The sequence below is a fragment of the Pteropus medius genome, unplaced genomic scaffold (assembly GCF_902729225.1).
Source record: "Pteropus medius unplaced genomic scaffold, Ma_sr-lr_union100, whole genome shotgun sequence".
In the NCBI taxonomy this organism is placed as follows: domain Eukaryota; kingdom Metazoa; phylum Chordata; class Mammalia; order Chiroptera; family Pteropodidae; genus Pteropus; species Pteropus medius.
In genome coordinates, this window is record NW_024347791.1 from 10,273,127 (window position 1) to 10,301,018 (window position 27,892).

The 27,892-nt window shown below is 35.4% G+C and overlaps 1 protein-coding gene across 1 annotated transcript in view; it reads left to right on the top strand.

The window, feature by feature from the left end:
• The window catches only part of ANKS1B (ankyrin repeat and sterile alpha motif domain containing 1B), a 678,567-nt gene that overhangs the window by 354,870 nt on the left and 295,805 nt on the right, over positions 1–27,892 (top strand). The gene's annotated exons all lie outside the window — the stretch shown is intronic.

Here is a 27,892-nt window from a genome sequence, read left to right on the forward strand (position 1 = left end):
GGCAAATAAATGTAGAGTAGTGTTTTAGGGGAGGCGAAGGGTGTATGGATCAAATATTTGGTAGCTGAAGGAAACTGGACTTTGAGTGGTAGACACACGGTAGAATATACAGATGTCAAATGATAATATACACCTGAAAATTATATAATCGTACTCACCAATATTACCTCAATAAACTTAAAAAAAAAAAAACAAGGCTTCAGAAAGAAGAGTAACTAGAACAAATAGAGATAGCTAGAGAGCAGAAACAGATGAACAAGTCTCTTCAAAACACCATTGTTGAGATAAATCAACTTGGAAAATCTTCAATCTTTGTGTCACTAAATTCACATTCAATGGAGTATCTGATTTTCCTTGGTGGGGCCAAATCTTTACTCTCAACAAGGGGAGGACAGGGCGCTGATTGAGACTCTCACCCATCTCACAGGGAAGGGGACATTTCTCAGAGAAAAATCATGATGCTGTTACTCGATGAAGGAGAAATGGTAGCTGTTCAGCACACTACATTCCGTTTTATCTCTTCCAATTATCTTGAAACCCTGAGAAATATATTTTTGCATCTTCCAACTTTCGTACTATACCTCTTGATGCTTCTACCAATTCTTTACTATCATATGCACATAACATAAGCCTATTTCTGCCGTCTCCTTATGTTACCCCATAGTTCCTCTTTTTTCCCACTACCACCTCCTCTGTGGAAATCTAAGGATAGAAATTGGATATACATAAAACTTGTAGAAGGAGGGTGAAACTATAGCTGAAATTTAATAATCTTCCTAGGTATTTGAGAGAGTGTTTTTCACACCATGTTTCATGGTACTTCAGAATTCTATGCTATATCTGTAAGGATTATATTTGCTTTTAATATAGACTCTCGCTGTTCTACCCATGACTGATTCCAATGTCACCCAGAAATTAGGGATCAAAAGCAGAAAAAAAGAGTGCAGCCTACCGTAATATAGAAGGCACACATCATGGAGGAATGCAGATATTAAAATATTCTGATGAGACATGATTCTTAATTTCAAAATAACCACTAAAATGAACCAAAAAAAAAAAAAATTAAAGGAAATAATAGTGCATCTAAAACCCTGGCCGTGGTACCAGAGGAGAAATGTGAAAAGCTGAGAAAATCTGATACAGTGTACTTTTGCAGTAACATCTTATGTGGAGCCAGAAATTATCATATATAAAAATAATGTGTGCGAGTGCTGTGTATGCATGTAGAGAACTAGGGGAGGAATTGAGGAAGGAAACTAATATGTAGCTATTTTTCCATGTATGATAAATCCCTATTTAACAACCTTGTTTAGGATTTGAAATGGTGAGAAAACATATCATAAAATGCCATTTACAAAGAAAGGAATTTTAAAAAAGCAGAGATAATGAAACATTTTCTTTCTATAAACATCTTATTCTTCCCTGAAATCACAAACAGCTGCAGTATATTCTGACTAATTACAACTGAATCATAGGAAACACAGCATGATAAGAACCCTGAGTGGTATCGGTATGATGCAAGTTGATTTTAAATGCTCAGGTTCAATGCAATTCGGGTGTTATTCATATTTGGGTCATTAATTTTAAAGAAATAATACTAGTGTTAATTTGGGTCATTTGCTAATGTAGCTAAATGTCTTTAGCGCTGTGGAATATTTTAATAGTTGAAAAAGCATTATTAGTTCAGATGCTGCTTTTAAGAGTTTATGGTTATAAATACTAATGGAGTTCATCTTTGCATTATCAGTGGAAAATGAAAATATTTTTAGAGAAATATTTGTTTCTTTAATAATAAGGGCTATTTTCAGACACCAATCTTGCAACAGAGGTTTGTTCTTTACAGATGGAATTATAAAACTGAAGAATTTGGAAGGTCCTTACGTATGAGGAAGTATAGCGATAGGGTTAATTTACTTATCTGATAAATGGATGAGCAACTAAATTTATCTGATCCTTAATCCTTGCCTTTGCAAACATCTCTAAAAAATGAATCTTACCTCTTAAAATGTGAATTTACAGCCTCAGGGACTAGGAAACATTTAGTTCTATTCTCCCTTCATTAAGCTATCACCAAGGGTCCAGGACTCCCCTGAACCCAATCTTATGATAAATATGCAGAGAAACACACAGTACAATAAATTATCCTGCGCACTTAACGCTGCTTAGACAAGGACAACTAGAGTTAAACCTGGAAAACATACAAAGTCCTATATAATTTAGAGTAGATTAGGACAGACAGGTCTAAATGCCGTATAGAGTGAGGTGACTCTGAAAAGCAGCCAGGGTTATTTCACAAAGAGCAACTTAAGCCACCTTCAGATTTCCCCTGAGGTCCAAAACCAGAAACTAAATTGCAAAACGTGAAAGACAATAAAGAAGTCTCAAGGCCAGTTTAGCCTTGTCACTTAAACAGCATCTTCTTTTTTTTACCTAAACTTCAGAATATCTAAGTATTTTTAAGTCTCTTCTTTAATCTTAGAATTAGTTATATTCCAATACTTCTGTTATTTCAACACACAGTTTCTACCCCAAGATTCTGATAAATTATGGTCATTTAAAAAAGGCAGTAAAATGTTTTGAGACTGTGATATCTTACCTAGAGTTCTAACACGTAATTAAATTCCAGACCTATGAAATTTTCAACTAGTCCATTAAAGTCATATTTTCTTTTCATCCTGAAACTAGTATGTGGTTGAGGTCAGGTACTTATTAACAAACCATTACAATTCACCCAGAGGGCAAAAACCATCTGGGACTGAGAAAGTGAACCATGGCTATATAATTTTAAATGAATTTATTGACTATCTGTTGCTTGTCTGTTAAAGAGATTCTTCTAATGCATCTGGATTTATTGGCCTTCCTACACTCCTACCTAGTTCCTTGATATCTTTTTGCTTGGGTCTCACCCCGAGTCCTTCCTGGGGATAGGACTCCTCAATGACAATTGCTTCTCCTCTCGACTTCTCCTTGTTGTCCCTATCACCATGTTCCATAAATCAGAACAATAGTAGCTGAAGTAGTTCTCCCTGCCAACATCACCACTTCCTGTTACTTATTTTTGTAAGTCATGACCAAATGCTGTAGATCCATAGATCTTTGTTTAATCAGCTTCATTATCAGCAACAACATCCTCAGTGCCTTTTTGGCTCTAGAAGGTGAAACTAGTGCTACCCTCGTATCTCTATATCATCAGCCTCTATCAACAGTCTAAGGATAGAATAGTCATGTTTTCCACTGACCCTCTACACAGTCTTCTTTATGTTCAGTCATATCTCATCCTATGTTTGTACAATGTTTTTAAACACATTTTTATTACAATAACTTTCAAAGAGAAAAGTTGAAAAACAAATAGTGCCATAAGCATATGCCCACCATGCAACAACCAATAATCAACAGTTAATATTTGCCATTTTTGCTCTGTCTATCTATCTATCTTTCTATCTATGTATTGTCTATTTATCTATCATCTATTATCTACCTATCTTGCTGAATCATTTGAAAATAAATTTCAGAGATAATGTTATTTCTAAATATTTCAGCATGCATACAGAAAAAGGACATTCTCCTACATAACCACAATACTGTTTAAAACATAAGATAGTAATGATTTCTTAACCAGCCTGTATCTATCAATTTACCTCATCTACCAATCTATCTAATTTACCCAATTTTTCCTAAAATATTGTTAACAGCTGTTTTTTCAAACCAGAGTTCAGTCAAAATTCACATATTTCATTTGGTTGCCTCATCACTTTAGCTTCTTTTAATCTAGAACAATCCCCCAGCATTATTGTTTTTCATGATGTTGACATTTTTTGTGTGAGATTAGGCCAATTGCCTTATAAAACATCTGACATTCTATATTTGTCTGATGGTTTTCTTGTTGGGTTTTTAACTTTTCCCTTTGCACCCTGTATTTCCTATAACCTAGAAGTTAAATCTAAAGTCTTGGTTATATTCAGGGTAAGTATTTTTGCAAGAATCATAGATGGTTCTGAGCACCTTATATTGCCTCACATCAGGAGGCATATAATGTCGGGTTTCCTCTATATTAGCTATGCAAATTTGATCACTTTCGGAGGTTACCACCAGCCCTCTCCATTGTTAAGGTCCGCTTTTCCTTTTGCAATTAGCGAGTGAACTGGGTGACAAATGAATTATTGGAAATGGCACCATGCATTTCTCAATGACATTTCACATAAGTGTTTATTATTCTTTGGTGATCCTTTATGTGTATAATTGTCTCATTGGGATTGCAAAATTGCAATTCTCTTATAATATCATTTCTTATACCTTTATTGGCTATTAATCTTCTGTAAAGAGCTTTCCATGGTAAATAGGTATGGGCAACAGCTTCTCCCAAAAAAGATAGAGAAATTCTTAATTATTTTCTTTTTAATTATCAACTTTTAAAGTAGAATGTCAGTGTGTTAGTTACCACTGATGGTCACAAATAGCTTATTCTTCTCCCGTCCTCCAACTCTATGTGTTCTCTCTCTCTCTCTCTCTCTCTCTCATTTTCTTTCCCTTTCTCTCTCTGAGAACCACTGTGAACCTAAGAATTTTTATATAGTTAGTGTTTTACAATCAATGGTAATGGATAGTGCAAGTACATTTTTAAAATATATATATATATATACATACATATGTACACATTCATATATACATAATATTTCATATGGGTGTTTCTAATTAAAATTAATATTACACGTTTTAAATTTTATTTTAGATTTGTATCTCTTTTATAATAATTTTTTTCCTAAGATATTTACTTATTTGTTTTATCCTATCTTATAGAATAGGTTCAAAGTTATAATACCAATAATCACTAATAATAATAAAACTATTGAGTGAATTTAAGATTTATTTGAAGTGCTTCTTGATCTTAGGATATATTCTAAGATGATAGTTTTAAAAATATCAAAACACTGTGTCAAAAGTCACTTCAAATGATCTTCTCTCTGAGTCATCTTACTAATTTAAAAGAGAGTTAGGTTTATTTATTTTGGTTTCTTTTTAATTTCAGAGTTTAACTTTTTCTATTTTTAAAGTCTTTTAATATGTAAGATATTTACTTAGCTTAAAAGTCAAAATTATATAAAAAGAAAGATGTACTCAGGAAATTCTTGCTTCCTTCCATCTACGCCCTACTTTATTCTTCCTATTCACCTGCTATAGGTCACCATCTTTAAGTTTTATTTTTGCATCACACACACACACACTATTCTGCATCTTGCTTTTTCCACTTAAGAATACATCCTGAGTGTTATTCCATATCAATGCATAGAGGTAGTCTTCATTTCCTTTAAGGTCCGCAGAGTACTTCACTGGGTATGTATATCATAGTTTATTCCATCATCGCTACTGATGGACATCTGAATTACTTTTAGCCTTCTGCTCTTACAAAACAAAACAAAACAAAACAAAACATGTCAGTAAATAACCTTGTGTATATGCTGTTTTTTATTTGTGGAATTGTGTCTTTTTAGGAAGATTCCTGGAAGTGAGGTTCTTAGGTCAAAAGAAAATGTGAAGATAATTTTGTTAGGCATTGTTAAGCCCCCCTTCAGAAGTGCTGTGCCATTTTGCTTTCTCATCAGTAATGTGCGCCCGGCCGAGTTGTTTCAAATTTTTGGATATGTGCCAATCTGATAGGTGAGATTATCTCAGTGTACTTTTAATTTAAATTTTTCTTATTATGGATGAGGTTAAGCATTTTTTAATGTACTCAAGAGCCATTTGTCTCTCTTTTTATCAGCTGTCCATATCTTTTGCCCTACTTTCTACTGGGGTCTTGAACTGTTCATGCACTATTTCAAGATCTTATGTATTAAAACAGAGTTGTGGTTCTCAGTGGGGGATGACTTGGACATTTGGCAATGCCTGGAAGCATTTTTGGTTGTTACACCTGGGAAGGGTGTAGAGGCTAAAGATGCTGCTAAACATGCTACAATGCACAAGACACCCCCTCCCCCCAACAAAGAATTATCCAGCCCCAAATGTTAATAGTGCTAAGGCTGAGAGGACTGCATTATACTTTCACCTGTGAAATAAATTGCAAATATTTTCTCCTGATTTGTCCTCTGATTTTCTTATAATAGTTTTTTTTTTCTTTTTTTAGTTCAATTTCTCACTCTTTCCTCTTATAGCTTCTATATTTTAAGTCATAGTTAGAAAGGCTCTGCCAGCTCTCAGGTTATAATAGAATTCACTGTGTTTTCTTTTAGAACTTGAGTGGTTTTACATTTTACATTTATGTAAAATTAATCTTGGAATTAACCTTGAGGTAGGATTCAATTTTTTGCCTTTTCTGAAGGTCTACCAAGCTGTACTAAAACCATTTATTCAAAAGGTCATCTTTTCCCCCAGCGATTTGAGATGTCATCTTTCTCTTGTACCCAATTTCCATATATATCTGAGTCTATTTCTGAATTTCCTATTTGTTTCATTGTCCTTATACCTATTCATGGACCAATAGCGTTAATTCTAGAAGTTTTACAACAGAGGGACTATGAAGCAGAGGATTAGTTATATAGATGATGGAATAGTAGAAAAGCCCAAGAAGGGGCAGTGATGAGTCCTAAGGACTAGCAAAGGCAGGAAGCCATTAACATTCCTAGGCTGAGACACAAAAGGAGATGGTGGAGTTATCGGAGCACAGGGGCCAACAAAACCAAGGGTATAATAATGGAACCATGGAAAAGAAACGGTCACTAATGGAGATGCCTCCCCACATAGAAAGAGATGGAGAGAAATACCCTCAGCTTTTCCCTTCCTAACACTTTCCCGTCTCTCATAAGAGTTTCCCATTGACCAATCATCTCCACCCACAAACCAGCTGATTTGGAATTTGGGGGGAACAGCCCACAGGGGTCAGGCCACGTGATAGAAAGGGGTACAGGGGAAGAGCAAGGGCGGAATCTTAGAGCAGGTGAGTCCAGCTCCAGCAATACTGGCTTTCTTAGTTCAGGGGTTACTTCTGTTGACACATGAAGGATTACTTTTATTATTTGTTTTGTTTTTCATTTGTTGATGTGTTACTGTTTGTCTTTTGTTAATTTTTACCCTTTTTTTTTTCAGTATGACCTTTATTTTAAGCAGTTTCTTTTTCTTTCTTCATAATCAAGCTTTCAAGGAACTCCTGAACTATCTGGAGTGCCACTTTTTCTCTCAGGAGAGGTACCAATAGAGAACAACGCTTCCAGTCTTGCCCATTGTCTAGGTTTTTTGCTTCCAGCTCCGCAGTATCTAGCCCTCTGATCTACCAAATCTCAGGCCTGTTCTCACTTAGAATTGGATCATACTCCACCCTTACACCCAGACAAGTGTGGCCCAACCTCAGAACTTTGCCTTCAGGGGCCCTAAGCTTTGGAGCGCCTTCTTCGAAACTTTTCTAAGGCTCTCCCTCAGTGCCTTGGACTGGCAGTGCCTAACAATGCTATCTAGGCATTGCTCAAACCCAGACCAGGATACACGTGGGTTCTGGTTTCCATTGCTTGCCTTTGAGGCACTCTCTAACTCTTTGCTCTGCACATGGAATTATCAGATGCCCCAAGAAGCTCTGAGACTGACATACTTCTGGGTTGTGTGGGGCCCCAAGGACAGTCCCAGTGCTAGGAGGATAGCCTGTTGAGTGGATCATTCCTGCTAGTCACTGCAGTATTTCTTTTGTGAAATCACATGAAACTGGTCCACCAGAATGGTGCCGACACACCGATTTGGTTGATTCTCACTCATGTCAGACACAGGACAAATTTCAGGGCTCTGGCCTACCAACCATCTGTCCCTCACCCTTAGGCACGAGCTGTGGGCCTGTGCATCAGCTGTTACTTGTACGTGTTTGATCACTGTGCCACCTCTAGCCTACAGCACTTGAGGGCAGCAGGGACTGCAAGAGGCATCCTTGACTCTATGCGGTCCCAGCCACTGGCACTCAGGATGCTCACCTCGATCCCTCGGCAGGTTTCATGTCACATGTCAAGTAGTTCCCTGGGGATAGCCATGCTACTCTCTGAGATCTTTGAAGACTCTTGCTCAGCATCGACAGTGGGCTCTCTGACTAATGTTGTCCAATTGATGCAGTGATATTACGCTCTCCGGGGGCAAGTCTAAGCCATGCTGAATGAAGAGTGGACGTTCCATTTGCACAAACAGAACTTCTCACATTTTCCCTAGGCTCCTTGCCTATCCGCCCCACTGGCAGCAGTTTGTGAAAGGTGAAAGTATAGACAACAGCAACATCAAAAGTGATCCCATTTTTAGGAACATAGTGATTTTGGCCTAAATAGTTCAAGAGAAATATGGTTGGAAGATATGTGGAGTCTGTGCTATAAAATTGAAATCAGTAAACTTAACATGACCAGGAAGCAAACTATCATTGTCATTTTCTGGAATATTCTGAGAATGACTTGCATTCATGGTTATCATCAACAAAGTAACAACTTTGAGAGAGTCATTGAAGTCAGAATTCACAGGTGGCGTGATAAGTGATACAGTGTCATGAGAAATGATGTAACCAACATTAAGTAAATTATATAAGGACTGCAGGTGCGAAGGATCGGTGTTGTTTTAAATATACACAGGTTCCAAAGAGCCCCGACAATAACAATAACCAATAACAATGACCTTTTTCTCATGCTGGGAAATATGAAATTGGCTAGGGGTGGCATCTATGACAATAAAGAACATAAGATATGGTTCCTGGATCTGAACTGGTAGAAGTAGTAACCAGGCATTATAAAGAATCTTTATGTGCACTGATTGTACAATAAACAAAAATGTAACTACCTTTTCTCTACCTATTATTTCTTTGATAAATCACTATACTTCACATGAGTCTGTGCTGTTTGTAAATACATTTAAATCAAACTCTAGACAGGAGTCCCATAGAAACAAAATATTTGCCCAAGGCCTTGCATACCTCACAGGTATGCAAGAGGGGAAAGGCTTGTGGATCACTTGTGTTTTACCACTTTGGGAAACTTGCCTCACTGTCCTCTCGTCTGTGCAATTTCCCTCCTCTTCACCAAGGGAAGGGCTCTGAAGCCAACTTCCTTGGTTTCAGATAAATATTTCTCCCTCTTAGATGTAAGTTTACTCTGTTCAAATTATGCTCCGGCATGAGTAATGATGATTTTATTTGCTCTCCTTCATTGGATCTGAAAGATTTGTTGAATAACAGTAGAGGGATTCAATTAGGAAGCTTATATTGTCCTATTAATATTGAAACTCAAGGATAAATTCAGATTTTGTGGAGCTTGAAGCTTATATCATTTTGAGGCCCTCTTTAAGAAAGAGAATATTATATAAATATTTAGGTACAGGGCTATGGAAGGAAGGTTTTATTTTAAATCAGAGATCCTGAAGTTTATGCAGCATGGTCTTCATTGTAAACTGTATTGTTAATTGCCGAAATGACAATTTTTTCTTTATTCTCTATTCAAAATATTATCTATCTCTTCTAAATTTCACCTTGTTAAGTTTCTACCTTTGAGATTCTATATTCGTTTTACACTATATTATTTATTCCTCTTGGCTTCATGTCATTTGTAAATGAGAATCTAACTTATTATTTTATTTAAATCACTGCAAATAATAATTAATAAGTCGACCAAAGACTTTATTCAGTAGGTTTTATTGAAATATTTGTTACTAAGGGAAATAATCTCTTTTTTCTGACCCAGTTTCTGTTTTCTCCTTTAAAGTTGACCTTCCTACCATACTATACTCATCTATTCTTTTCACTAACAGTGGAAAGTGGGCAGTTTCTTCAAGATTTATTTATAAGCTAAGTAAAGAAATTTATCCTTTATCTGTTTTGGCCATAAAGAGGTGAGAGGAAAATCCACTTAATTTTTGTAAAATACTTGACAATTTCAGGGAAGATTTAATAGTTTCTAATAATTCTTCCAGTTTTTAATAATTCTCAGACATCATTGAAATGTTCAATTTGACTCTAGTGAAATACATTATTAATTAATCTAAGATCAATGTACTTTAGATATGTATCTCAAATTCCCTTAATTTAGTAATCAAATATGAATAAGATAACAAAGACATCTTAGGAGTTAATTGTTTTTATCCTTCTAGACCCCTACTGGGATAAAATGTGTTTTTTTGAGGTTATTGAGGTCTTCAGGAGAGAAAATGTAGAAATTAGCAGATTAATTCTATTAAGGTATATGAGTACAAAAATTATACTGAAGCTTGGTAGATAAAATACACATTTGGAAATAAACTTTTAAGAACTTTATAGAAGATACTTTATTAACTATGTGGTGCAATATGTTAGAAGGCCATGGTAAAAGAAAAAAAAAATACTCATGTTCTTGTTTAATTTCTTCTTCTAACTAGTAGTGAAACTTTGGATGTGATATTTAGTATTTTTAAATCTAAGCTATGACCTGAAAGGACATTTTTATTTCTCCTGTTTCTTAGAATGTGCTTTAACATAAAGAGTTTGAATTCTGAAATCATATTTTCTGATCTTTAGCCATTTATCTTGGGCAAAGACTTTTATGTCTCTAAGCCTCAGGTGCCTTATCTGTAAAGTAAGGATCTACCTACCTCGCAGGTTTTTGTGTGTGTGTGTGCAGATTAAATGAGATACTTAAAGTGTTTAGCAGAGAGACTGGCACATAATTAGAGCTCATCCATTTCAGCGGTTATAATAAGGTTTTATTGTGTCCAATTAGGCATAGATAAAATTTCTAAGGATATAGCTGCCATAAAATGTCCTCCATTTTTAAACCTGCCAATAGATTTTAGCAATATGTCATTTAATTGATTGAGCTATACAATCAATAATCTTGTGATGCTTTAGGATATTGTCTACTACAGTGGCATTATTAGAATTTTCTTCATAATTATTCCAGATTCATAACATACTTAGAAAATGTCTACTATCTTCCCTACATAATATGTATGTTTTGCTTCACCTTTTTTTCTGGGATTTCAAATTTGCTTAGAGGCTTTTATGTGTTCACATAGGTACTTAGATAGTCATCTTCTTGATTACATAAGTGAATATAAAGATAAAATTTTGAACACATAATTTAAAATTAAATTTCTCTTGAAATTAAGTGTAATCAGATGCTTACTATTTCTTCCACTTTCAATGTTGTTATAAAGCATAAATAAATCAACAGTTATCCCAATGACAATGTAATTTTAGAGGTTTTAAATAATAAATTTCATCCAATTAGTCAGAAAACACTATATAGATATTCAAATTTGACCATTTGGACAGACAAAATTCACGAAATCATATTAAAGCTAATTTATCAACTAAATCATATTGGCCATATATTGACAACAGTGCTAGATGATTGACCCTAAAGTTTCCATCTGTTTGTATCATTAACATTTATATTCTTAAACACTAAATTCAGAGAAATATCTTCAGAGGCATCTATTAATTTCTCTACAAAGATACCTTTCCTTCCTTTTTTGCCTCTGTCTTATTTTAGCTGATCCAGTACAATACCTAGCATCAGGAAGGAACAAAAGCCCAGATAATAATGAATTGCTTAATAAAGTGTTTGGAATGAGACTTTCAAAAATAGTTTCTTTTAGTTAGTTTAATAAAAGGTACACCTAGTTCTTGATTAGTCAGCTATTGCTGTGACAACAAACCAAAAAATATTCATGACTTACAACAACGAAGATTTATTTCTTCCTCACAGGTCTGTAAGTTGGCCAGACTCTGCTGGGCAAGAATAGACTCAGTTGGGTATGTGTCAGTTGTTCTAGTCTATGTGTGTTTTTACTCAGGGACCCAGGCTCAGAAAGCAACCACTATTGGAGTTCCACATTCCATAGGTTAAAGCACTTCAGATGGCTAAGCCCAAAGTCAGTGGGGCAGAGATTATTGTCCACAGGGAAGCTGTGCTGAGGGAGGAAAGGAAGAATTTTGATGAAATAATGCAATCTTTTATAGTACCTATGTTTTTTAGAACATATAAGACATTTGGCCTTCAGAAATCCTTCCATTCACATGCAAATCATTAGGTCTTTTTATGTACAAGTTAGAGTCAGAAACTTTTAGCATTTTAGAGGTGGAAGGACCTTGAAGAGTCAGTAATCCTATTGCTTCATTATATTGATAAAATATGTGGCATTGGTGGTATAGTGGTAAGCCTAGCTGCCTTTCATTATATAGATTAAATAGTGTGGCACTAAGTGGTTCTTGCCCATGATTAGATTCTGTTAGTGGTAACCATGGATGTGAAACCCAGCTTATCATTCTTCACAGTCAATGCATTATGCTGCCATTTGGTTAATTATTTCATCTAGGTCACTCAGCCCAAACTGGAGAGGGGATTTAAACTCAGAACTGTGGTTACACCCACACTGTTAACCACTATGTAGGGATGGATATAATGCAGAGTGCATTATTTATAATGCCAAAAAGTTGTCCACCAATAAGAAAAAATAAAAGAAATTAAGCTATATCTAAACGATAAAATTTTATTTGGCCATGAAAAAAAAAAATCACACTTTCTAAAAGTTTTAGGGACATGAGAAATATTTATAATATTAAATAAATAAAGCTGAATACAAATCAACATACATAAAATGAATCAATTTTATTGTTAAAAAGTGTCACACATGTACATGTATATTATACATATTTATATAAATATAAATACATTTCTATGTACATATTCATTTAACAATTGGTTTTCTCACTAGATTCTGAGTTGATGAGGTGGTACTTCATTGGTTTACAACTGTACACCTAACAATTATCACTGTGGCTGGACCTAGTAAATATTAAATAAGCTTTGAATGAATGAATGAATGAATGAATGAATGGCAAAAAAAGTCTAGAAGAATATACACCAAAGTGATAATAGCAGTTTTCTCTAAATTCTGCAATTGTGGATTATTTTAATTTTCCTTGTTATACTTCTAAGTATTTCCACAATGCTCTCTATCAAACATGTATAGATTTAACTTATTTAGTTTTTTTTGTTGTTGTTGTTTTTTTGAGTGAAGCGGGTTGTAAAGGGAACCTGTATTTAAGAACCTGTATCTTAGATGGCTTAAGCATCAATCTGCTGGAAGACAGGAAATTAAACAAGATGATCCCTCGGAGATTACTGTTAGATATAGATAGCTAGTATACCAGGTATCGATTTATCATCTCTCAGCTGCAAATTTATACTCCATTGCCTGTTCTGCAAAAATAGAGGTGAGCCCTTTAAATATTTTTCCTTTGCTAGCCTGCACAATGTTAGCTTTGCCAGTTGAGGGCAATGGAGACACATAATAGGAGAAAGTGGGTTTCTCCTTCCTGGTTCTGGTGTACTTACTCCTGCAGTGCATGATGGTCAACAGCCTGCAGTGGACTCCAGCACCCACTTGATCAGTTGCACCGCTGTAAGAACAGTTTGCCCTAGCATCCTAGAGAGCAGATTTCCTGCAACTTCTGGAATGAAGATATTTATCAACTTACTCTAGCATGTCACCCTACTCAGCGCCTGCCATTCAATGAGCCATGACTGTGCCCTCCCTCCCTGACAGGTTCAGATCAGCTTTGGGGGTAGGGGATATCTTCCTCAGGACATCATCTACCTCAGTCCTAGAGTAGTGGCTGCTTCTTATTTCTCCTATTCCTATACTCCTTTTACTCCTTACTAGCTAAGTGCTCAATATGCAAATCCTCTGTTATGATAAATAGTTCTCTATGTATTAAACTTTTCCTATTCAGATTACTGTATGGTTTCTGCCTCCCAGTTCGACCCTGATTTATACACTTGGATTTTGTGAATTTCAGTAATTTTGTTATAATTTTCATCTTCCTCTCTTCACTAAAAAAAGAAGAGAAAGGTAACTAAATACTGAAAGAGGTATGTTTATTACTGACATCAAACCATAATTATTCAACTATGAAAAGGAGAGATATAAAGAAAGTCTTCTCAAAGTATATAAAATTCCAAATGAGCAGGTACGTGATATAAGCCAAGTAAATATCTCTTAAGCAGGAAAGGAGGAAATATAAGTATTAAAGAAAAATATCCCCTTCTGCAATGGTAAACAGCAGAAAGCAAAGCTATTCGCAAACAAGGTATTATAGGAGAAAAACTATCAGAAAACAAAATGATATATGCAAATAAGAAATAAAATTTAAATCTCCATATAGAGTCCACCAAATCAGAAAGCTAAGCAAACAGAAATGAGCTCCTTTTTTTGTAGGGCAGTGGTGCTTATCTAATTCTGAATAATATGATTCTTTCAAATTAGTATTACTCACCTTCTATTCAGAGGATAAGAGAAAAAGTCATAAAAAGGACAGAATGAACCCAAACTTTTGTTAAAGAATAAATTTGCCACAGAAAAAATAAGACTTTAAAAGTGCAGATCTGAAGTAATTATTAAAATGAATTACACAGAGAAATTTGCATAAAAACTAAAGAAATAATTCTAGAACCATTTTAGTCTGTTTTTATCAATTATGAAGCCTGAAGCACAGTGACTTTATTTCATGGGAATTATTGAGAGAATGTAGAAATTGCACTGGCTTAGGTCTTGAATGGACTGGTTGTAAAATTGGGTATTTAAAGAAGTGGTTATCAATTAAAGGAAATATGACATGTAAAAAACTTAACACATTATATTGCATATAATAAGCACAAAATAATGTTAGATATAAAACTGTTAGTTGTTAATAGTAATACAGCCAAAGATCATATTAACCTTTTATTGGCATCACACATTATTACTTATTTGTTCAAAATGCCTTTGAGCTGTTTTCTATAAAGAAACTACCCTACTAGAAATGGTGGAAGATAAAAAGATTATTGGATGTACTAGAACCTTCCCAATTTTCTAATTCCCTATCCCAAAGATTGTTTGAATCATATACTTATCTTTTATTAAACTTAAAGTCAGCAAAAACTGCTGAAGTTTATTCTATTTCTGTCAACTGTTGTTGTCTCACAAGACCTCTATCCTTTACTTATGCCATTAATTTGGCAACCTAAATCCACTGTCTAATCTTATCCATGTTAACATCGTGGGTGTTTGGCCCAGTGGTCCAGGACTCAAGGTCCTTTTGACATTTGTTGTATTAGATCTCTTTCCCAATGTTGTGGCAACCATAGATTTGATAAGCATTTCTTTTGGATATTCATTCAAGTGGCTCCTATTTAACGAGTGCCTGTTATATACCAGACACTATACCAATATCACCTCACTTAATGCTCACCATGAGGAAATACTGAGACTCAAAGAGGTTCAGCATCACATACAAAGAAAGAAACAAACTTTAAGTCTAAATCTTTGATTTTAAAGTACATGCTTTAGACATTGTATTTATGATTCCTAATGCATAAGAAATCACATGAGAAACAGTTATATATTTCTTAGGCTTTAACTAATAGTGTCTGATTCATTAGGTCTAGAGTAGAAACCCAATAATCTGTATTTAAGAGTGATTACACTTTTCCAAGTGGCCCTAATGAATAGGAAAGGGTCTATGGCTCATGAGACTCCTGTGGCATATTACTAAAGATCTCCTTCCTGGTTATATAGATCCATTTATTAAGACTCTCTGGATTCAGTGCATTGTATTATGCTATTATTTAACTTACATTTACTATTTAATTCATGAGATTTTTGTGACACTTCTTTTATCTTGCATGAAGTGGAAGAGAATCCAGTGTGCCAATAAGGAACTTAGCTGAAATCAAGATAATCTACATAAACAGAAATTCATCCTTTCTTTGGACTATAATCCTCATAACTTCATTTGAAAAAGAAAATTACTTTAGACTTTAACTAGTGACCTCCATTACAGTATAAAATAGATGCCTAAAGTAGTAGAATTACATTGAAAGAAGACCAGGCTCTGATAGGGAAACTGAGAGCGCCTTACGGACAAATTCCATCTTTTTCTAAGTTCCTCTGAGAGCCGACACTAGGAACTAGAGAAGAAAGCAACAGGCTAGTATCATCAAAGGAATGTTCTATAGAGAAAATGGATGGGACGTGAGCTGAAACCTTAAGGAATGAGCAGGTGCTGGCATAAAGATGGAAGATATAGCAAGCAAAAGAAAAGAACAATGACAACATCCAGGAATTGACATGCTGAGTGAAAGAGATCAAAAGGAAACTTGACTGACTGGAGTTATGGTTTATGACCTGAAATCTTGGAAGAGGAGATGAAATTGGACCAGAATAGAGAAAGCATTAAAAGCACAATAGAAGAGTTTAAATTTAATTTTATATGGCCAGAGAAACTTATTATAGGGTTTTAAGTAGGAGTCGACATGAGAAAACAATGTGTTAGATAGAAGGTGATGATAATTAACAGTCACTATCATTTATTATGGGCCTACCACATGCCAGGATTGTTATAGACAATGCATGCATTTACTCTCCTCCATAAATCATGAGACTGATATCTCAGTTTTGCAACTAAGGAAACTAAGGCTTAAGGGAGATAAGGGATATGCACAAGATTTCACAATAAAATAGAATGAAGCCCACTCATATATATCTGAATCTAAAGATCACATTATCCTGTGCTGCCTTGCATGAGATTGGCCTGCTATCCTTGTAAGATTTTTATGAGCAAGAAGCAAAGATTCCAGTTAGGAGAGAGGAAAGCTTGGCTTGAGTACTTAGGTTCAGTTTCGCACACATTGGACTTCAGAGGTAATGTAAGATCACTGTTTGGGAATCAATTTACAATTAGAATTACAATATAAAGAAGTTACAAAGCCAAATCTATGCTTCATATGAATGTATCATGAAGGAAGTTCTTAAGAATTATTGAGAATCTTTAGCTATAACTATCATAGACTCTATAACAAGAATATTTAGGAAAAAAAATCTAGATTCTTAAGAAAAATACCATTCATTTGCCTCAAGAAACATTTAGGATACCAATATTCAAAAAAATAAAATTTCCAATGAAGATTGAAGACCTCAAATAATTTCTGGATGCTTATTCTTTTAAGTAAATAATTAATGGATTTGTGAGATTTCTCCAAGATTTTTATAAATGGTATGACTTTTATCTTCAGATGAGTCTTTTGCCTGATGGGAGAGGCCTCTCAAGATACCCTGACTTCTTTATATTCTATCCTTTTGTATTACATGCAATAGAGATTATAACAGATAATGGAAATAAGAAACAGGTTATGGTTTAGTTGCAACATATTCATTACAGGCAAAGCAGAACTTTTGATGGCTGCAGGAAACTATTTATGGCAGGACTCAAGTCTGTTCTTCTGAAAGTTTTCAGTGTTTCTCTAGTAAGCTGTTCTCATAGCACAGATTCTCTCCTTCCAGATACTCACCAGAACATTTGATGTTTATGTCATTCTTATTTATGCTTTTGTTTTAAGCACTATTTCTCAATAACATTATGAGAACATAAACCATTCATTAAAATTGAATTATATACCATAAGGTATCCAAGTCAGTAGCAGAAAAAATGTTTTCCAAGCCAAGTGAAGCAGAATGATCCCAAAAATAATGCCAGCAGCCCAATTTTACAAACCCTATGTAGCTCTTAGGCCATTTCCACCCAGGAGCGATTAAGACAGGTGTGACGTAATTTAAAAGCAAGCATGAACTAATTTTATGAAGGTTATCCATACACAAAAATAAATTTACAAAGCACAGTTTTCTGGCCTAGACTGGGCACAAACCACAGCGTTTGGTTCAGCTCTGCAGGTAATGCCAGATGTTTTTTAAAAAGGTCTGCATAACCTTTTAAAGAATTTGCGTTTCTGGATCAGAATGAAAAGAGACCCACTTTCTTTCTTCTCTTGTGTATTTTTCCCCATCCCCACCGTAGGAACCCATAGACATTATTTTCACTAACTCTGTGTAACCTGGGTCAAGTGATTTACCCTTTTTAAAGGTCAGTTTCCTCCCCTTTAAAATGAAAGAGTTGAGTTAAAAATGATGTCTCTCTAAAGTCCTTTATACTCTTAAGTTCCATGATTCCTTCTGACACAGTTTAGAATAGTTGTATTCTTCTCGTTATATATATTTAGCAAAGTAAACCTCTACCTCATAAACTCTGCTAACATCACTTTCCATTGTTCCTGTAAACTATCTCTAGAAATTACAACCCACTTCCTAAACCATTTTGCCTTTCTTCCAATTAGTATGACCTTGCCTAAAAGAAAAGTATAGTACGTTTCTTCCTGTTAACAGATGTCAAACCTAGACAGGGCTGGAGAGAAAGAAAGGAGTTGTTTCTCAGGTCCCTAGAACTCGCCCATCTGACTCCAGACTGCTTCATTGAGCCCTTGGCACAAAAACGATTTGACAGTACCCCAAACAATGTCACTGGCCAGTCAGTACCTTTGAGAAAAGATGAATTAAGATCATCTTATCTGACACCTAAAAGTAGTTCTATTTTTAAATCACCCCTGAAAGTTATTAAATTTATTTGTTCTAAGCCCAGACATTTCCAGGTTGTCTTTTTGGAACTGGAAAGGACGTGGTCCACAGCCAACAAATGTCAAAATAAACATTTTCATCTGTTCTAAGAATTAGCTTAAATGCTTTTCTTCTTTTTAAGCCATTTGAAAACAGCAGTGATTACCATGAGGAAAGTGCTGTCTATTTAAGAGGTAATTATAAGGATATGAAATTGACAACAAAATTAGTGCTCGTGGTTGTTTTTTAAAATCCTATTAGCACTTCCACAGCAGACTGGATAAATCTTTTTCCTATTGCTTATAGCTAATTAAAATATTAATACATTTGGAATACAAAAAAATGTGACTGATCAGATGCAAATATTTGCAAGAGATAAATTTATTGTGCATAAAAAAATCACCTCTAAGAAAATTAGATACAAGGAATTTATTTAGTTTATGTAGTTTTTGCCCAAAGTAATCTTTAAAACCAGTGGTAGGTAAGAGTTTATTTTTTAGAAATTTTTAATAGCTAGTGTTTAACTAAGGAAAACAAAATATAAAACCATGAATGTGTTCTTTTTTTTGCCAGAATCTAATGTTCTTTTAAAATTTCATTTAAAGGTCCAATGTTTATCATTTTGACATCATTTAACACAGTATAGCTGCAATTCTTATAATATATATTTCACAAACCTGAGGTCCTCTTATCATGTGGCAGAAATAATGCTAGGCAGTAGAAACACCACCGCAAATACATGGTATCTGTCCCAAAACATTCAGTTGGGGACAGAAAACAATATGATTCAATATTATGAGTACTATAATAGAGGCGTGTCTTAGTCAGCTCAGGCTGCTATAAAAAAATGTCATAAACTGGAGGACTTATAAACAGATTTATTTTTTATAGTTCTAGGGGCTGGGAAGTCCAAGATCAAGGTGCCAACAGCTTTAGTGTCTGCTGAGAGCCTGCTTCTTAGTTCACAGACAGATGTCTTTTCACTGTGTCCTCATATCCTCATATGGCAGAAGGGCAAGAAAGTTCTCTGGAATCCCTATTATAAGGGCACTAATTCCACTCATGAGGACTTTGTCCTTATCACCAAATCATCTCCCGAAGTCCCCCACCTCCAAATATCATCCTATGAAAGGAATAGTTTTCAATATATGAATTTTGGGGAAACAAACATTCGGTCCATAGCCAGGGATATATGAGGTCCAATGAGAGTAGCTATGCTTGTCGGGAACAGGGTAACTTCCTCAGGGGCTGTAAGTGAGGCTAAAAGAATGAGTGTGTCAACAGATAATAGGGAGAAACAAATCAAGAAGAGCATGGGCACTAGCACACACACACATACACACATGCATGCAAAGTATTTTGTGTAGCTCTGTCATAGAGTTCACAGGGATAATGACAGTTGAAGTCAGGGAGACCAGATAAAGAATGACCTAAGAAGATTAATGTGTTTGCCAGGGTAAACAATGCTATAACAATTCATAAACCCCAGTGGCTTTACACAAGTTTATTTCTTGTACACATAATACTTCAACTGAGTGCGAAGTGTGTACACTTCCATGTTGTGATTCTGAGAACTCACCTTATTCCTCATAGTGGCACCATCAGATTCAAGAAGAATCTGGTTAATAATATTTAATGCTGCTGAGAGGTCAACCCTCAAAGACCTAAAAAGTGCCCAATGAGTATGGCAACTAATAGGTCACTGGTGGTGCTTTCAGAAGCAATTTTATTAGATCATAGGGTCGGAAGCCAGACCACAATTGAGGGGTGAAGGAAAGGTGAGAAAAAGGAGCCAGTAAATACCCACTATGTTTTAAAAATCTTGGATTTAAAAATCGTGAAGAATAAGATAAAACAAGGGATATAGATCAAGGTAGATATATTTGAGGTTTTGTTTTATTATTTGTTTCTGTCTTTTTACCACAAGAGAGAATGAGCATGGTTATATACTGAGGGAAAAGAGGAAAAGGTTTCCTCTAGTTTAGAGGAAAAGGTTGTAGATGCTGAGAGTGATAACTGATTAAGTGGAGTCCCAGAGTAGACAGGTGACCATGAGATTCAGAGGACAGATTAAAGGATTAGCCTTAACACTGGATTCCTTCTGCTTGTTTATTAACCTCAGAGAGAAGCAGATGGGAAAAGGAAAAGGCTGTTTCATGAATGTTAAGGACAGCGTCTGAGGTTCAAGCATAAGTTTATGATAACAAAACTCAAATAATAGAGAAATTAACCATCATTGTAAAACAATTACTGATCGTGAGATATTGGATCTATTCCACAGGAGTCCAGAAGGCTACTTAATTTTCCACATTGGATATGGCTCCTGCTCACTGAATGTGTTTGAACAGCCAGACATTTCATTTCTAGACTTAAAAGCTAGACATGCAAATTAATATATGATTTTAACCATTACTTTGGGATATGTAATAATGTAAATCTTTGAAAAGTTTGAAAGTTAGATATTGATAAAGTAATTCTGAGGGTTCTTCCTACATAAAGAAATGGAATATAATTGCATTTTTCTTTGGACAGATATAAGGCAATTTGATTTTTTTATTTGATTAAAAATATATTAAGGAACAAATCATAGTATTCCTAATGTAAGCGTTGAAAAGAAGCTTTAGGCAAAGTTCTAAGATTTTTGTTTATTCATCAAGACAAAATTTTATTTCAGTGGCCATTTAAATGTTATTTCAAAGGCTAAATTAACCACCGGCTTAATTTTATCGCTCCTAAACTATACTTTTAGTTTTACTCTTTTACTTTCAGGTGTTAGATAATTGGGTCCATTTTACTTTTCTCTTTGTAGAATCCCCAGCATCCACAAAAATGATTAACTCTAAAATGTTAAGGTAGACTATCAACATACTCTAATGAGTTTAGGGCAGTTTACCATTCTGGTCTCATTTTTCCTTTTTTAAACATTCAGCAATTCTCTGGCTCTTTTGGAATCATAGGATCTTCGTGTAAAAAGAAAACTTAGAAGACTTCACAGCAACCCCTCACTGGTTCATGCATATATTAATTCATTCAGTGAACATTTGATGAGTTCCCACTTCTTTAGCCTTATCCCTAGTTGTTTCACATTTTTTGTCTACATTCCAGCCACAATGGCCTTCTTTCAATTCCCTAACCTCCTTTCAACCTTGAGGCCTTCTCACACTCTATTTATTCCATGAGTCTGCAATAGTCTCTGCCCAGAATCTGTTCCTTAGTCAGATTGACACCTGCTCATCTTATAAGTCTCTATAATTCACATCACTAACCTAGAGAAAACCTTCTTTCTTTGCCTGCCCTCCAAAATTATCTTAAGTTGGCCCCCCCATTTAAATGCACTCTTATTTTCATATATCTTTCTGTCATATCATATGTAATAAAAGTTGCATTTAATTAATATGTAAATTTTTTATCTAATGGCTTTCTGACACCAAACACTAATCTTCACACAATCAGGAACTGTACCTTTTTTGTTCACCCTCAGATTTCTAGATCCCTAGAAGAGTGACTGGTATATAACAAATATTCAATAAAAAGTTGTTGAATGAAGGAAGGAATAATGACACTCAATGTTTGATAATGAAAAGTACTTACTGATTCTATTAGGGGAGAAATCATGTAAACAAGTAACTATTAGATATTTTAGTGGTTAAGAAGGCAAAGTTTGTATCAGAAAGCCTGGGTTGGAATCCTAGCTTCCTCCCATACTGCTTAACATTGAGCAAAGAACATAATTCACCTAAGGATCAGTTTCCTCATCTATAAAATTGGAGAAATTATAGTACCAACCTGTTGCAGATAATACAGATTGCCTTACTCGTTACGCATTCCAGTTCTGTATCTCACCTTCCTACTAGAGTCTCAAAAAAAGAAAATAAACAAACAAAAAAACCCCAAAAATTTATTCTAGATTCCCTTGAAGCTAAGTTCGTACTTCGAACTTGGTTCCACTGAGCAAACTTAGAGGTGGAAGGAAGCTAAGAAGGCAACAGCCACATGCAACAAACATGGTGGTAGTAATGTCTGGTTCTTTTGAGAAAGTTCTAGTGGAATGTCTCAAATCTAGGCTTAGATACTGGTCCTCATGGGTGATGCCAATGAGTAGTTCTTCTAGAATGGTCAGAAGTATGAGCAGTGGGCATTTCTTCTGTTGGCTTTAACCCCAGATGCCTTATTTTTTTATTGTAAAATTCCAAGCTTGGTTCTCTAGCCCTCCCAAAGATTCTGTAAGCTACTTAAACCCATTTCTGTTACAAACAGCTAAAAGACATTCTGCAGTCTGCTACAATGAAATCTGGAAAATCTATTCACTAATAGTTTGTTGAAAGAGTTAAATCTAAAAGGAAACTTTGTCCTTGAGATCTGAACACAAAGACTGCAGCAAATCAAACTAAGACAAGCAATGGTACATTTGTCAAACAAGCTAACATTACTTTCTCTGATTTTGTATCAATAGCCTTCCCGAAAATTTCTTGAGGAGTCTGCTTCTTCATTGAGTACATGTATATATAGGTAAAGTTTTGGCAAGTGCTTAAGTTGCTACTTTAGAAAAAAAAATAGAGAAATATGGAAGAATATACTGCTTAATTACATTACAAATTATTTTTTCTTTATATTTATCTGAAATTATGCTTATAAATAAACACTTAATACTTATATGTTTGTTTGTTTTAATAGCAGAAAAGAAAAGCTTTAGCAGAAGGGAAAACACACTTCCAGACGTGGAGGTGGAACTGAGCAAGAGAAGCGTGGCTCAAAAGGCCAATACTTATATATGTTAAAAAAGACAAGTTTTTTAGCTATTAATCCCTTCATATTGTATTGTCCTTCCATTTTTTTTAAAAAAGTTCTCACAAGCACTAATCTTATGACAGCCCTATAAGGTATTTAGTAATATTGACATTGTATAATATGCGGACCGAAGCCAAGAGAGTCTAGTAATGCAAGTCTTTTAACTTTAAGTCATGGGCTTTCTAGCTTTACCACAGTTGATCAGCAGTTCACTGAGAATAGCTCTTTGTAAAATGAAACAAATTTTGATATCGAGGTTAAATGAAAGACTTGAATTGGAGCCCAGACTGTACCTCTGATTAGATTTGCAGTTAGGGGCACACTAATCTTTTTTAGTTCATTTCTATCCATAAGATAGGGATACTACAAAATTCTACTCAAAATTCTACTCACAATGCGTAGCAATGAGAAATAAAATGCAAGATTAAAAATCTAAAAGACAATGTCGAGTTCAAAAACCAGATAAACATTTCTGTGAACCAGAAACGGAATAGAAGTCCAAGTACTCAGGCTTGAGTCTTGGGGACTGTTAGACTATGATCCAGTAGCTCAGTTTCTGTATGGCAAAGGGCTAAAAGTGTTTTCTGCAAAACTGGAGATGGGCTCTAATCTAACAGTTAAAAGCTAGGGTTGTGGGAGGGGGGGAGGAAGCAAGGGTTGAAAGTGTGGGCGCTTGAAAACCAAAATTCAAAAACATATAAAGAAATCTAAAACTAAGAAGTACAGCCAACAAAATCATCAATCAAATCCATATTTATTTCAGATAAGTTAATTTCATGGAACATTTTAACAGATATTTTTAAAGCCTGAAGAGATAAATAAATATGTTTCATTTAGAAAACATAAATTATTAATCAAAAACAGGAAGAAATAAAACTATAAGAGGAAAATGGTAAAATTCAGAATTAGAACTCTTAGAAGTGAAAAATAATGTTCACTGAAATGGTTCTAACAACCTCTGCTCTATTAAGCTTACAAAATTATTAGACCACTGTCAAGGCAAACAATATTGTGCAAGCCTGTTTTTTTGTGAATTGAAACATCCCATACTATGGGATGACGATTGGTAAGAATGGTCTAGGAGATCATTGCAAGAGAGGTCTCTGAACCATAGGTCTGGCAAGGAACTGAGGTAACTTTAAGAGAGAGAAAGACTATCGTAAAAGAGAGAATATATTGACAAATTTCACTTCATTTGAGAATATGCCTGAAGTAGTCTTCTTGGACATTCTGACTATGACTTACACATTAAGGAAGAAAGCATTCGTTCCTTTTTTTAAAGTTGCTCATAAAACATGCCACTTCTATTTCTCGTAGAGAAAGAAAAATGGGGAAAGATACTACATAAATCAAGACTATCGTTTCCTTTAGGGAAAACAAATCTTGGGAGGAAAATGTCTAGACATCGAGTTTATGCTTTTTCTAAAGTGCATTTTTATGATGGTAAGCATTTGAAATTGGACATGCAAACTTGAATTTACGTATGGTATATTTTCATGCAAATGTGTACATGTATATCTTAATGCTTGTTTTGTTCTACTCCAAAGTGAGTAGAGATATGAATATTATTGAGCAAGTATAATTTTCATACAAGAATTGTGTGGGCAGCTTCCATTCTAGCTAAGCATCTTAACAAAAATGAAAAGCTCAGATAGGAACAGTGGGATTTTTTAAGTGTTAATATTACAGCATAAATGTTTCTAATCATTCTCTAAACCTGTTGGGTCTTGAATTAGAAAGAATAGAGCCCTCCAGGCTAGAAGGAAAATTGTCACATGGGACAAATTGATAGTCAGGAAATAGAATACAGTGCTTTTTCTTATCTTTTTCATATATACAGTGCGTGTGTGTGTGTGTGTGTGTGTGTGTATGCGTGTGCGCACGCACATGTGTGTTTTAGAGAAAATGGCCATTTGGATTCTTTATTTTGAAAGTCAGGCCAAATACAATGCTTGACCCAAATTATAAATATTCTATATTGTGAAACTGAAACACTTGGAAATACATACTTTCTGAAGAAATTCAGAATAATCTAATACCAATAATACAGCTCCATAGCCACAAATCACGTGAAAACTGAGTCTGGCAGTGCTTGAAGCATATGAAGTGTGATCAAGTTGTATCCATCCTGCAACTCACTCACACTCTATTTTAAAGAAACTGAGAAGTGGAAATGTGACTCTGATCTCCTTGCTACCTAGTGGAATCAATGATTCTGATGTGTGAATAAAACACGCGGCAGTAGAAAAGGGCCTGGATGTGTGAAAAAGGAAAGGCCATTTTCCTGAAAGTAAGTAAGGAATAACCAAGAAAGTCCCCTGTAAACATATCCAGGGCTGGGAAACAACAAAAAGAGGCAAATAGAGAACAATTCTGCAACAAGATTCCTATTCTGCGTTTGAGGGCTTTAAGGGCATGCAGTTTCCATTTAAAACTGAGTTATGGGCCTGGAGCTATACCAGCAAGAATTTTTTTTTGCTTGGTGACCTAAAGAGACATTATAAAGATCTGATTTATGTATAAAATTGTGCTATCCTAAAATGAGTAATGAAACTGTTTATAATTATGCACCTGCTTCTTGAATATATTCCTTAATTTCTATTCTTGGAGTCATCAGGTTCTTATTACCTCTTGCCTAAATTATTGCAATAACATTCTAACTAGCCTTTTCCCTTTACTCTCTTCCCCATCTAAAGCATTCTTCTGCTTGGAATTTTTCAGTGATTCTCTACTGCCTATTAAGCACAAAACATGGCAGTATTTCCTATGATCTGGAGTCAAATTTACATTTCCAACCTAATTTGCCATGACTTCTCCATGTTCTTTATGCTGCAGCCAAGTAGGCCAGTTACCATTCCCCAGACATCCTCCAGAGTAATGTTTCTAAAACACAAATGCGATCCAGTTGTTGCCTAACTTAAAACCCTTCAGGAACTTCCTACATTGCTGTTCTGTAGGATCAATCCAAAGGTTATTAGTCTACAAAACCCTCTAAATCTGCTCCCTGTCAAGCTCTCCAACCTTTTCTCTGACCACCAGACCCCAATCCACCCTCCTTAAAACCTATGATCCAGCCACATGGAGCCACTTAACGTTATCTGAGTACAGCATCCTGTTTCTTGCCCTTAAACTTTTGTTAACGTTGTTACCTCTGCCTTGTTACCCTTCTCTCTACTCCTACCATCGTTCTGTCTTCAAAGCCTCATGGTCCACCTGGAAAAAAGAAAAAAATAACATTTTCCCCCCAAGATTCGGCTCAAGCTAATCTCCTTTATAAAAGCCTTTCCATTTCTATAAAACTTGATTACAGTCTTCCTCACATTCACCTCTTACTACTCCTGTAATCCCAGTGCCATGTGCATGTTTTTATCATTAAAATCATAACACTTCTTTTGCATTGACCATATCCTAATATGTCTATGACCTCATTAAGGGCAGGGACAATGTCTTATTTATCCTTGTCCCTAGCACATCACACAATATAGAGCACAAAATAGTGTTTAATAAATGGTAGCCAAGTGCTAACTCCTTGAGAATAGGGCCTGTGGGATATTCATTGTGCTTAATGAAGATATGTAGAGAAAATGAATAAATGATGGATACTTGTCATCTTGATGCCATCTTTGTAATAGTAACATCTCTCAGATTGTGTATGTTATTGAGCAGTGCTTCTCAAACTTTAACGTGCATATAAATCAGTTGCAGATCTTGGAAAACTGGTATTCTATTTCAGTAAATCTGAGTTAGGGCCGTGCTTCTGCATTTTTAATGCAGAATCCTTTAAGAAATGACTTGAAGCTGCTGGTCCTCACACCACACTGAGTGACAAAACTATAGAAGACTCTGGGGGAAAGGATTTCACATGGGAGGTTCAGAGGAGGGACAAGTAGCTGAAGAAACTCAGCAGAAGAGGGGTCTACTTAGCGGTGCCTCCGGGTTTACACAGCTATGAACATATCCAGGCAGGCTTTTTGTGAGGTTGTGCTCAGGGCCGGGCTTTTAACTTTACTGCTTTTATTTCTCTATCAACATGGCTCTCGGAGTCAGGCTTTCTTCCCATTCCCTCCCCAACCATGATTCAGCCTGTATTATTGTCTCTGTGTAAGAAATCCCCAGATTCCTTTTTTAAACTATCCTGAAGCTCTTCTCCTGTCTGCTTTTCATAAACTTAAGTTTTCTCTGCTTCATTACCCAAACCGTGGAAATTCCAGTCTTCCCAGGTTTCAGAAGCTTCTCCAGCTGCCTGTATAGTTTTGCCTCCATTTTAGTCAGAAACAGCTTTTCCTTTCCTAATAAATGAACCATCTTCACCTCTGCAAAGGCCAATTTCCCAGCTGCTGCTGCTGTGATTGATAAGAACCGATATCATTCTGCAAGACTCGCTGCTCTCCCCGCCCCACTTCCAAGAGAACATGAAGCAGTCAGGATTTTAAACTGGAGGGTGAACACCAGCGTTCTTACTGTTGACTGATCAAATGTCATAAAGCAAAAGCAAATGTAGGAGAGAAGCTGGAGATTTGGCTGGCAGCTGCAGGAGCTTGCAAATTCATGTCCCATCATGGAAACTGCCAATGCTTTGCTAGTGTCAATTTATAATTAGAGATGCCATTTTAAGGTGAATTTTGACATTTACTGCTACTCGTTGGCTTTTTCAGTAATATCTAGCTTCATATTATAGTACTGTCTCTTCCTTCAGAAA